This window comes from Copadichromis virginalis, linkage group LG2, assembly GCF_057382275.1.
Source record: "Copadichromis virginalis isolate Kocher_CV1m ecotype Utaka linkage group LG2, C_Virginalis_male_GT1.1, whole genome shotgun sequence".
In the NCBI taxonomy this organism is placed as follows: Eukaryota; Metazoa; Chordata; class Actinopteri; order Cichliformes; family Cichlidae; genus Copadichromis; species Copadichromis virginalis.
In genome coordinates, this window is record NC_140619.1 from 11,892,195 (window position 1) to 11,905,548 (window position 13,354).

Consider the following 13,354-nt stretch of genomic DNA (forward strand, 5'->3'; position numbering starts at 1 on the left):
ATGTTTCTGGTAAGTTACAATATTTCTGCTAAGTTCTGCTATGCTATTGCATTTCTGCCAAGTATTGTGTTTCCTCTAAGATATTGCAGTTCTGCTAAGTTATTACATTTTAGCAAAGTTCCTTTGCTTCTGCAAAGTTTTTACAATTTCTGCAACTTTTCAGCTTTTTCAGCTAGTTTTAGCAGACAGCTTCCGCTTTAGAGCATCCACACAGCATTTTCGCAGGAAATGCAAATTTTTCTAGTTGCATTTCTGCTAAGTTATTAAATTTTTGTTAACTTGATATGGTTCTGCAAAGTTATTAAAATTTCAACACCTTTTCAAATACAGACTTTGATTTCTTCAGCTTCTTTAGCTATTTTCAGCTGTTTTCAGCAGACAGCTTCAGTGTTACAGCATTCACACAGCATTTTTGCAGGAAATGCAAATTTTTCCAGTTATTATTTTTCTTCAGCCTGAAATTATGAACCGAAGCTTTCTGACAACCCTCACATATGTTACACCATTTTGTGCGGCTCAATCGGGAATGGTGTGCTATGACTTTTGGTAGGGATTCGTCGCTCGGCTTACCCAAAATTCCCTGTCAGCTGAGTACTGATGACTCTCTACTTAAAACTCAAAAAAAAAAAAAAAAAACATCCCCATTCTGTCATGTGACAATCTGATTGATCCAATTGGCTTACTGTCACAAGGTCATCTTTAATACCTTTGATCCTTTGAAGTTCTTAAGTCCTTAAATAGGGATCAGAAGCAGCAATTTTAAAGCAGTTTGTTCGCAGCCTTCAAACGTTCGACCAGAGATACATTTGGAAATATTTTTAAGCCTTTTCAGAGTCACTGTGCACAGGCTCCAACATGTGTCCACGGAAACGCAGACAAAGAAAAGAAAAGAAAAAGATAATGCTGCCTCTCCTTCGTGGTCTGGCCAGCCAATCTCTCCAGGAGAAATGACCATGGATGGTGTCTTATAAGTCCAAAGGGCATTACAAGAAAGTCAGAAGGAAAACTCCGACCTACATTACAAAGTTAAACAAATTGAAGAAGAGAAGCTTCAACTAGAGGAGAAGTGCAGACAATTGGAAGCACGGAATAAAGACCTGGAAGGAAAACAGCAACGCCAGCCTGATATAAAAATGATCAATGAGGGCTGGGGAATGAAGTTTCGTCAAGGACGAAAGAAGCTTTTTTCCTGTTTTCTTTCATCGGGAACACAGAGTGCTGAATTAAAAGAAACATCTGCCCAGCTTCAAGGAAAGAAAGCTACTATTGAGGAGATACAATGGGATCTCCAAAACATGGAGCAAAAGAATCAGGTGCTTCAAGGAAAGCTCAATGAAGCTGAGAAAACAATTGAAAAAATCCACCAACAGAAGACTGAACAGGAAATACAAATGGAGCACAAACTGAAAAGCATGAAGGAAACTTACGGAGATCTGATAGTCAGGTTTAATGAAACAGAGTGCAAAATAAAGAGCTTCTTAAAGAAAAAAAGCAACAGGAAGAAGAAAAATGTATTCTCCAGGACTTTGAGAGAAGGAATCTAGAACTGCGAGAATTTTGTAATAAAATGAAGGACAAAACACCTGAACTGGAAAGAGAAAAAGAAATACCAATGGAGGACAAACTCAAAGCCACGAGGGAAATGTACATAGATCTGAAAGTCAGGTTTGATGAAACAGTGCAAAAATAAAGAGCTTCTTGAAGAAAAAAAGCAACAGGCAGAAGAAAAACGTATTCTCCTGGACTTTGAGAGAAGGAATCTAGAACTGCGAGAATTTTGTAATGAAATGAAGGACAAAACACCTGAACTGGAAAGAGAAAAGGAAATACTGGAAAAACAATGTTCAGAGATGCAGTGTACGATCGATGGAATAAGGAAAAAACACTCAGAGCTCATGAATGAGATGTTGTTGAGGGTCAGTGACTTGAAGAGCCAAATAACTGAAATGGAGGCACAAAAGCAACAACGAGAGAAAAACTGTGAATACCTGCTGCGTATGCATCAAGAATTCAAGAGAAAAATTGACCTGATAGAAGAGATGCACAACAAAAAACAAGAGAGAAATACAGACATGTGCAAGGCAAATCGAATGGAGGAGGCAACATACAAAGATCCGAAAGAAAAGCCTAGAAAAAAACAAGCAGAATTAAAAGAAATGGAGCAAAGATGCAAGCAACTCGAGAAGCAAAATGCAGAAACAAACGATCAGTTGAGAACCCTTATCCTGGAGAAAAAAGCGCCCATGGAAAAATACCTGGAAACGAAGAAAAGAAGCTTCTGCTGGTTATTCAGATGATTTAGCCTCGTCCTCCTCCACCTGTGATCCATCTTAATTTTCACCTCTCCTGTCCCCCCTCTCCCTTTCTCTCCTAACACATATTCCCTACCTTCTTAATCTTTTTTTCACCCTCACCCACCAACCAGTCCCAGCAGTTTACTGCCCCCTCCTGAGCCTGGTTCTGCTGGAGGCTTCTGCCTGTTAAAAGGCAGTTTTTCCTCCCCACTGTCGCCTAGTGCTTGCTCAGAGGGGATTGTTTGGGTTTTCTCTCCTCCCCCCCCCCCCTTCATTTACTTATTTGATTGTTTAACTTTTCTTTTATGTTGTTTCTGTAGTTACTTGTTTTACTTTTTTCAACTTATGTAACAAAATAATAAACCAATTGAATTTATCCTTTGAGTATTTTTCATCTAATCTTTACAGAATTAAGCTCTGTCTTTCATTTTCTTGTTAAAACTCCATAAATGGTGAAGTAAAAACCCTGGGATATGGTTTAAAACATTGAAATAGACTAACCAACTAGTCTAAAACTAAGAAATACTTAAATATTACGTTAAATTGAAAACAGTTAAAAAGAAATATCCCCATTCAAAAATGGCATGTGATAATCTCATTGGCTTGTGGAGTGATGATGACATCATCACTCCACAAGCCAATAAGGCTGATAGAAGGGTACAAAGAAAGGGGCAAGGCAAACTGATGAAAAACTAAACTTTAACCTAAACTGGGTGAAAAAATACAACATGAAGAACCCTGACATGAACATGAACAAACCTGGACATGAATACATGAGACCTGGAAACATGGTGTGAAACAACAGACGACCTGATAAGGAACGAATGAAAACAGACTAAAAGCACACAGGAGGTGATCAGGGGTAGTGGAAAATGTTGGAGTCAAATTGTTAAATGTTGCCATTATTGACCCTGTGCACGAGAAAATGCTAACTTCCTGGTTTGAGACCGGATGTGGGGTTGTACATTTCCGGTAGCTTTACTTTGCGGTCAATCGCTACTGCGAAGATATACTCCAAAATCATGTCCAAAACTCGAAAACGGAAAGATCGCGTTAAGTTACAAAGAGCAGATGGGAACACTCACCACTGTTGTGTCATAAAAAATCTAATGATCAATTTTGACGTTTAAAGAGTTTAGATCAATCGATTGTTTACATCACTCAACACAAGCAGAACTGCATTACAAAATCAGAAGACACATCGTCCACATTCAGAAGCACATCTCTGTATAGTGACAGTTCTTATGATTTAAACAGGCAAATGTTCAGCATTCAAACTACAGGTGAAAGAGCCAGATGTTTCCCCCGTTATGTCAATATCAGGACACACCTACACAGTATGTTAATAAACCGTGAAAAAAAGCCACACAAAAAATGAATGATTGCTGGTAAGGGTTTCTATACCTTAGTATTTACGAAGGGTATGTTGTGACTTACCTTCAAAATTACAGTGGTCCCTCACTATAACGCAGTTCACCTTTCGCAGCCTCACTGTTTCGCAGATTTTTTAGTGCAAGTTTGCATGCTTTTTTTTTTTTTACACTACATTGTGTCCTGCTTCATGATCGGCTGCAGACCATTGTCGATCTGCTCCGTGATGTCTCTCCTGTACAGTACAGAATCGCTGCATCGATTGCTAGCATTCTGACTCTGAAGTGCAGTCCTGTATGTTTGTATGTTTTTTCCCCAACAAACACAACAATGTCGCCGAAACTTTTTGCACCGTCAAAAAATAAAATTGGCTACTTGATTTCACCTATCGCTGGTTATTTTTAGAACATAACACCCGCGATAAACAAGGGACCGCTGTATACAAATACTGAGAAATATAGAATTTGAATCCTTTCTCTGTTTTGCTCTGAGGGGAAGAATATTCTATGAACAGCATCTACAGATATATTCCGTAAATGCCCAAGACATCTCCAGAAATGTAAATCGCCACTTGATTCATCCATTTGGTTGACTTGTTTTGGAAAAACCAGCAGTAAACAAGGAGCGAATATCACACCGGAAACGAAACGCCATACAGGAGTTTCCCCACCGGGAGTAGCATATGCCAAGGGTCTATCTCCTGCGTTTTGAGAGCACCTGGATTTTAAGACAGGTGACTACAGTGGCATAGGTCACTGCTGCACCAAGTTCCACTCTCAGTGTGGGGGCGCTACTGAGCTCTTCTTGGCAGGAATGACGGTCTCTGACTGAGGGTGAATTTACACCACTGGTCAGCAGAAGGCTCCACCATCCGAACGCAGCAGCACTGCTGCCTGCAGCTGTCTGTGGTGGTGCTCAAGCATTTTTTTAATCTATACATAATAAATAACATGCTGCGTGCTGAGCCAGTTGCATTGTAATTTTTAAACTCTCAGAAAAAATGTTTCATTTTTATTTCTTCTCGAGCTCCAGTGAGAGAGCAGCGCACCCTTCCTGGGATGTTTTGGCAGATGTGTTGCGCAGTGCTGATTTGGTGCTATATAAATAAAACTGAATTGAACCAAACCAAAAAGTTTTGGTGCCTCCAAATCAAACAGTGAGCAAAAATGAAGTGAAACTAAGATCTTTCTTGGGACTCAAACTGCAGCCTGACAATCCTTTTAGCGCAATTTTTTTGTTCTTCCACGGAGGAGCATTTGATCTCGGCGTTGAACCTCGTTGTCGTGATGTGTTACCGTACTAACACCACGGCACTCCCAGACAGTAGCACCTTTGAAAGAAAAGGCAGTATTTAAAGGGGTTGACTACCTTTCACTCCTCATTACTGCTGTTGTGTGATTCCTGCTTGTCCTGGCTGTTTTTTGTTACCTGCCAGCCTGCCTCTAAGAGTGATTTTGATCTTTAATAAACCACCAGATCTGTGACTGCCTGCCTGCCTGGTCATGTCTGCACCCGTTCCTCCTTCCTGCTCTTCTTATTCCACCTAATGCAGAAATTTTCTTTCACAACCAATGCGCTTTGATAACAAAAGCTGGATAAGTAAAACCAGTTTCACCAAAATGACTGAATCTTTGCTGTTTTAAAAGGGAAAAGTGACAATGGCTTGATACAGATCAGCGTGGCGACACAAAGAGCTTTGAGGGGGGGGAAAAAGAGACTTTTGTCCAGGGCACAGGCAGCACTTTTCTTGTTCTAATACTAGCTATCTATGTTCCAAAAATAATATGATAATAATATAATTTATAACAAAAACCAATGCTCCCCATCCTCCTCAACCTTGTAGGTGTCCCAGTTTCATTTACCCTAGAGCTTGGGTTTTGTCTAATACGTTACAAACATCTATCTAATGATATCTAATGACAAGTGTTTGGTGAGAGCCGTTAATGCCGTGTCGGACAAAAAAAGCATCGTTTTTGTGTCTTTGTGTTGATGTACAGTAAATGTTTTTATGTATAGCATGTTATTGGATGTTCAAAAGCTGCATGTGAACAGATGGTCCGGTCTATTTTTGTTGATGCCGGTTAACCTTTTACTCAAAATAAATGAAAACTGACGGCACCATCTGTTTGCAGCTTCAACACCATCGACTCTGTCACTAAAAGCTCCCCAAAACCCCCAAACACTCTTCGTTGCAGCTTCACGCTCTCCTTGCCAAAAGGAGGCTGTAAGTGAACTTTGCTTACATGTTGTTATTTTAGTGACAAGTAACATGAGGACTTGATTTTTTTCCCCTTTATTATCCTTGGATAAACTGTCCTTTCACAATGTGCTCTGGCTTGTTTTTAATAGTTTCTCAAGGTGCAACTCTCAAAAAACATTGCATCTTGAAATTACAGAATTCCTGAGGAGGAATGGGTACATTTATTTCCTCCTTAATAAAAAACTTACAGCAGGATATTTGTCTTTGCTGTTTATTTTATTTTTTTTTTTTTGAAGAACATACAAGTTACAGTTTCTTGAAGGACGTGCGCGTGTGTGTGTGTGCTTGTTACTGTCACTGTAATTTAGTTCTTAAATTACTCAATCAAAATTTGAGTCTTAATGCGGAGCTCCAGGAAGCACAGATGAGGAGAAAAGTAAGAGACAGTGAAAGAAAGTGGAAGACGGGAGACTTAAATAGAGGTGGAGGTAAACAGGAAGCTCATTTCTTGAAAATCTTCAGATTCTAAATGTCCAGGACTGAACCCAAGACTCTGAAAATGAAGCAGAAATCTATCCAGGCTGCTGCCATTAAAAAATAATTCCAGTTTATTTGAACCTACGTGTTTCTCATAAAAGAGCCTGTTCGGGTTCATTTCACACTCTGACATAGAGCAAAACAGCAAACACTACCTGTCTAAAGGTTTTACGGCACCTTCCTTTATAGAAAATTAAGTTGTGTTATTGTCAGGGTACTCTTAAAAACATTTTCTTCTTTTTCTTGGGTCAGCTGCCGAGAGTCACAAACATATATGTGCTCCAACTTTCAAAGCTCATCTCATCACTGAAGCAGAAGTTCCAGCAAATGCTTTGTGTAGTTTATCCAAAACCAGCCTGACGGAGTTTAAAGTGCCTCCTTCTAATGCTTTGTGTGATTCCCTGTATAACACGGGGTGTAAGAGTCCTCCAAATCTATATACTAATTGGCTCAGTGGTATAAGTACAAATGTATTTTAAAAATATAGGCGAGGGTAGAGCCACTAGTCCTAAACATTGAAAAAAGCCATATGAGGCGGTTTGGCCATCCTGGGAGTGCCTCAATCCTCCGTCTTGGCGTTTCCCTGGATAAGCTGGAGGATGTAGCTGGGGGACGGGGAAGACTGGGTTTCTCTGCTTAGATCGCTGCCCATGTGACCCGGCCCAGGGTGGAGGGATGGATGGAAGGATATATTGTATCCAAGCAGGGCAGGTAGTGAGTGAAAATTTGTCATTATAACTTTTGTTGGATATTCTTCCTCAGACACTCGAGGATGTATCGAACTCTGATGTTGTGAACCTCGAGGATGGATTCAGTGCAGAGCGCTGAAGGAAGGGATCAGCATCCTCCTGGTTGAGCTCCTCAACCTGGAACCTGTTCTTACTGATGCAAATGAGTGTTCATGATAAATGGAAATGTGTGCACTAACGTTTAGAAGATACCAACAAAACATCTGTTTGAACTAGAGATGGACCGATCCGATATTACGTATCGGTATCAGTCCGATACTGACCTAAATTACTGGATCGGATATCGGAGAAAAATAAAAAATGTAATCCGATCCATTAAATATCACGAAAGCACCTCACAAAACTTGCAACACGCCGTAACTCGCCTCAGAACGTTAGCACGTCGGAGCAGTATGCATCACGTGATAGAGCGGCTGTGGCATGCGGGACCTGTCGGTGGTCTGGATAGCATTTGGAGCTTCGCTAGCAACCCGGTGTTCTGGGAATTTCTCCTACCCCGTAAACGGTCCTACCCGTTGTTCCTGAGCATGTGCGTGCATGCGCACAACACAAAAAGGGAAGCTAAGCGCATCCGGCTGTGATTTCACGCTACTCCATTGTCATATTTGCAGGAGAATAGGTAAGTAGTAAGTATTAGTACTTTTTATTGACGTTGATACTTGATTTTTTAAGCCTTTGTGATTGTTTGTCAATATTAAAGTGAAGTCGCTATCTGCTTTCTGCACAAAACTGTCAAATTTGCAGATTCGGTGAAGTCTGCTGTCAAGTTACTGGACACGTGGTATTTGCACAACACTTTTGAGTCCGCAGCTTCAGTGTTTTAAGGCTGTTTCGGTAATGTCGTTATTTAATAAGTTAAATTATTTGCATTGTCAACTGCACATATTGAAGCTCATAAGAAAATGTTTACTGACATTCGTAGATATGGAGAAGAAGTGGGAAGAGATTTACGCGTTCATTTCTGCGGGCTCCTACCCTTTCAGGATATGACAAGGCTCAGAGGCAAAACCTCAGAAGATATGCCTCAAAATTCAAACAAAAGGGTCAGTAATTTATTGTTAATACTAACAACTCATATATGTGGTTAAATTAATTTCTAAATATATATTGTTTTACTGCAGATGGAGAACTCTTTGTTGGAACCAGAAGAGTAGTAAAAACCATGGATGATGCCAGGAAGATATTTCATGAGTTTCATTCATCTCCAATTGGAGGACACACTGGCACACACAAAACGCTAAATGCAGTGTGTTCCAGATTTTACTGGTTTGGTATGACAGTTGACATTAAAACATGGGTATGTATTAACTGTTTGTATTGTTGTTAAATAGTGTTTAAAATTAGCAAATTTTTTGATATCAGTTAAAAGAGAAACTGTACACTTGCAAAATATAAATAAATATGGTTAATTAGTGATATTACAGTAATAACCTGTAGGCCTGACAGAGATTTGAAGATGCGCACACAAACTATTGTTGCTAAATAGTTTGTTCGTTAGAGAATATGTCATTAAGTGTTTTTGTTTTTTGTTTTTTACAAATGAGAATGTTGAACATTTACGTGAACTCCATAAATATTTTTACCTTAAAGATTCTGGAATGTGACCAGTGTCAAAATGTTGGGAAACCACTGACTGCTGTGCAACCGTTGCAGTGTATTCAGGTAAATATTATGCCCCGTTTACCCATCAAACTATGCTTGTAGCTCATATTCATAAAGGCAGGAGGGTTTGCCAACTAATTTTAACCATCAGTTAATGTGTACATTATACAAATTGTTATTCAAATTATTAATTTTTCCTTGATAGGTGTCTGAAGTGTGGGAACTTATTGGTATAGATCTTACTGGACCTCTTCCTAAAACTTCAAGCGGCTTCCAGTATATACTTACTGCAACTGACTACTTTTCAAAATGGGTTGAAGCTTTCCCATTAAAAACGAAATCTGCATCTGAGGTAGCCCAGCACTTGTGCTCCATTATATATAGACATGGCTGCCCCAAAATGATTTTGTCAGACCAAGGCAGAGAGTTTGTGAATGAAGTAAGTGTTAAATAATTTTCAGTTACATTTTTTAACTTTACTTCACTGGGGTCAAAGATTTTTTCTTGTGTGCTTGTATAAGCAGTATAACCTTGTCCTTATCTGTTGAAGCTCAACTCTGATCTTTGCAAGTTATTGCAAATTGAAAGAAGTGTCACAGCAGCATACCATCCACAGACCAATGGTCTAGATGAAAAGACAAATGACAACATAAAAAGGTATGCCTAATTTTTATCTATCAGTTTTTAATAACATTACTTATGTTATTCAAACTTAATTGTTACTTAATAATTTATTAATTTCTTTACTTCTAATTGAACTTTCTGTCTTACTTCCTGTGTTTACATATTTCTATGCCTGCATTTAGAGCCCTCCGAAAACTGGTGAATGACCAGCAGAATAACTGGGATCTGTATCTAGAGCCCATCCTGTTTTCACTTCGGTCAAAAGTACACACCACAACAAAATACACACCTTTTTTTCTGATGTATGGAAGAGAGGCAGTATTTCCATCAGAAGTGCCTGCTCAAGTGCCGGTGAGTGTTTGTCAAATTCTTTCTATGTTAGAACCAAGAATTGAAACCATTTAAGAAAAAAACCCAGTAATGTCCTTATGAATATGATATCATCTTGTTTTAATTGCTAATATCTACAAAATTTTAGATTTCCAACATCATTCTGCCAGACAACAAAAGGTACAGTGACTATGTACAGTCTGAAAGTGAAGCACAACATGCAGTTAAAGAAACTGCACAAGAAAACATTGCGAAGTCACAAGACAAGCAAAAGGTTGCATACGCCAAGCGGGCCCTGAAAAAGTACAAAAATGTTGTGTACAATGTAGGGGATCAAATTCTGCTTCTAAATATGAGGAAACGTGGGCGAAAAGGAGGAAGACTTGAACCGGATTTTTCAGGTTCCTACACAATTGATGACTTCAGTGGAAAATGTGTTAGACTGAAAAACGCTGAGGGAAATACTTTAAAAAGTCTATACAGTATTGACCACATTAAACCCTATAGAACAAGCCACCCTGTCCAAGTCTCAACTCCAACTGAACCTGTTGAGAGTAGCCCATCTTCTGAGATGTGGCCTTGCAGTCCTCAGCATCAACATGAAGCGCTGCAAAATAACAGATCCTCTGTCATTCAGTTTGGACCAAAAATAGCTCAGGTAAAATCAGTCCAAGCACCAGAAGAGCTTGTACCAGTGACCCCCCAGAAACCCAGCACGCAAGAAAAAGGTGGCATAGCTAAAAATCTCATTCTGACCGGTTGGTCAATTGTTGCCTGTTTGGCTAGTCTAATGTATAGAATGTTTTATTTTTTTCTCCCCTCTTGCTAATTTTGACCTGTTGGTCCAATTTTGGCTAATTTCTGGTTTACATAAAGCTACTCCCCTCTGGCATGTTTATGTTGTTGGCCCGTTGGCCCTTGTCTGCTTGTGGCCCGTTGGCCCTTGTCTGCTTGTGGCCCGTTGGCCATTGACCGTGATTTTCAAATGGTAACTGTTATTACTAAAGAAACTTATCATATTTTGTTTTTTAGTGAAGTGGCTTTGGGCTGCAAAAGACACCGGGTGTGTGGAGGCAGTCGTTGGGCCATACAAATTGTATGACTCTTCTTTTCGCACACTGGAGGACAGTGGGTGGCTTTCTGATGAGGTAAGTGAAATAATCATTTTTGGTCCTAGTGGTGGTCTGTAAAAATAATCTTCTTTTAATCCAAACAGGTCATTGATGCATACCTGCACTGCCTCATTAAGAAACAAAAGGCAAGTAAGAACGTATGCCGGTTATTTCACAAAGGTATTTTATACAATTTTGTAATCTTTTTAAAAAAGAAAAAAAAATCTTGCATTTTTCAGAAACCCGTGTATCAGTTGTCTTGCGTTGTTGCAACCTCTCTGTTTTCTGGGAAGTTTAAATGTGTCAGCAAGGTAATGTAGATGTTATATTGGTTATATAGTGTATGTTATGTAAATAAATCTAAACCTTTATAAACTTAAAAATATTCCACAGATGTTGTTTCCGGCTGAGGACATTTGGTTGTGCCCACTGAACTCTGGTGCACACTGGATCCTTCTGGTACATGTTCACACCTCATGTGTTTTTTCTCTCTTTTGTTTTACTGTTCTTTTAGCAGCATATTCTTATTTTGAAAATGCTTACAATTGATTATGTTTACTTAAGTGAGTGTAATACACATATTCTACTAAATACAATTTTTATTTTAGGTTGTCAAAATCTCCTCACAATCTGTACTGCTGTTAGACCCTCTTGGAAATGAAGGTTGTTATGAAAGGAAAGTTATGCGTAACTTGAGGTATTCATCATTCATTAATTATCTGTTTTAGGTTGTTTGGTTTGTGGTTTTTTTTTCTTTTTATTTAGAGCAAAATGCTGGCTACATTTTAAAAACTTGTTTTGTTTTTATTAGGAATTTTCTGAAGATGAAAGGAAAGGAAGAGTCCCGAGTGGATTGGAAAATGGAGACTCTGCCACACAACAAGCAGATGGACTCCAGCAGTTGTGGAGTTTTAGTGTTGAAGGTATTTAATAAGCAATTGTATTTAATGTATTTAACTAGAATTAAGTTAATCATTTGCAATTACTGTAACATATTTTACAGTTTGCCGAACACTACCTTCTGAGTGGAGAGGTTACTAGGGTGCTGTCCACTCCAGAAGCCATTGGGCTGCACCGCACTGAAATTGCTTGCGAACTGCTAGAGCATCAAAGTAAGTTGAGTCATGTGCTTTTGTATTGCAATAGCACTTTCAGTTTTGTTTAAAACTGTTAGGTTTAATGTCAGTGTGTTTCTAGGTAATGCTGATGACTACTGTGTGGTTTGTTTCATGCTGGAAGCCGATCCTGAGTCCAGTATGATTGAAATGGTAAAACAAATAAACCACAAATGCAATATACAGTGGCTTGCAATAGTATTCGGCCCCCTTGAACTTTTCCACATTTTGTCACATTACGGCCACAAACACAAATCAATTTTAATTGGAATTCCACATGAAAGACCAATACAAAGTGGTGTACACGTGAGAAGTGGAACAACAATCATACATGATTCCAAACAATTTTTACAAATGAATAACTGAAAAGTGGGGTGTGTGTAATTATTCAGCCCCCTGAGTCAATACTTTGTAGAACCACCTTTATCTGCAATTACAGCTGCCAGTCTTTTAGGGTCTGTCTCTACCAGCTAGAGACTGGTAGAGACATTGGTCTTTCACGTGGAATTCCAATAAAATTGATTCATGTTTGTGAATGCAATCTGACAAAATGTGGAAAAGTTCACGGGGGCCGAATACTTTTGCAAGCCGTTGTAGTAATTATTTTCTCATCAAATTCATAATGTTGGTTAACACACTTACACCCCCCCCTTCTCCCTCTTCAGGTGCAGTGCGAGTTTTGTTTCACATGAGCACATTTTGGATGTGCTCAATATGAGAGCAGCCTGGTCAAGTACCTGTGCGACAAATGTGCATAATTTGTACACCGTTTCTTTTTCAGTTCTTTCTCCCTGTGTTCTGTTGGATCTATAAATGTCAAATATATGTATCTGTAAATATATTCAGTAAATATATACTGTAACTATAATGGAGTGAGTTCATTGTCAAAGTTTATATAGTCAGGTGTTCCAATCACTTAAGCACTTTGGCATGCAGACTGCTTCTACAAACAAGTGCCAAACCATGCTACTGTTGTTATTATAAACTAGAAGCATAATTCTGATGGGAAGAATTACGTGCCAAAACATGCTACCTTTGTTATTATAAAGTAGAAGCATAATTCTGATGGGAAGAATTACGTGCCAAAACATGCTACCTTTGTTATTATAAAGTAGAAGCACAATTCTGATGGGAAGAATTACGTGCCAAAACATGCTACTTTTTTTATTATAAAGTAGAAGCATACTCTGACAGGAAGAATTGTGTGCCAAAACATGCTACCTTTGTGAATGTGACCTACAAGCACACTTTAATGGGTAAAGTGTCAAACCGAACTGGCTTTATGAATATCAGCTACAAACATACTCTGATGGGCAAAGTTAAGTGGCAAACCGTCATACCTACTTAAATTTGTGCTGGAATTATTGTTTGGCAGCAGAAATGTGCATAAATTACATACAGTAGGACATTTTGCCAAAGT

The 13,354-nt window shown here is 38.9% G+C and overlaps 1 long non-coding RNA gene across 1 annotated transcript; it reads left to right on the forward strand.

The window, feature by feature from the left end:
* Positions 1 to 11,569: 11,569 nt before the first annotated feature.
* Positions 11,570 to 12,618, forward strand: LOC146717050 (uncharacterized). Its single transcript, XR_014922669.1, has 3 exons — positions 11,570 to 11,742; positions 11,823 to 12,087; positions 12,600 to 12,618. It is a non-coding gene; the product is annotated as an uncharacterized LOC146717050 (long non-coding RNA).
* Positions 12,619 to 13,354: the final 736 nt, after the last annotated feature.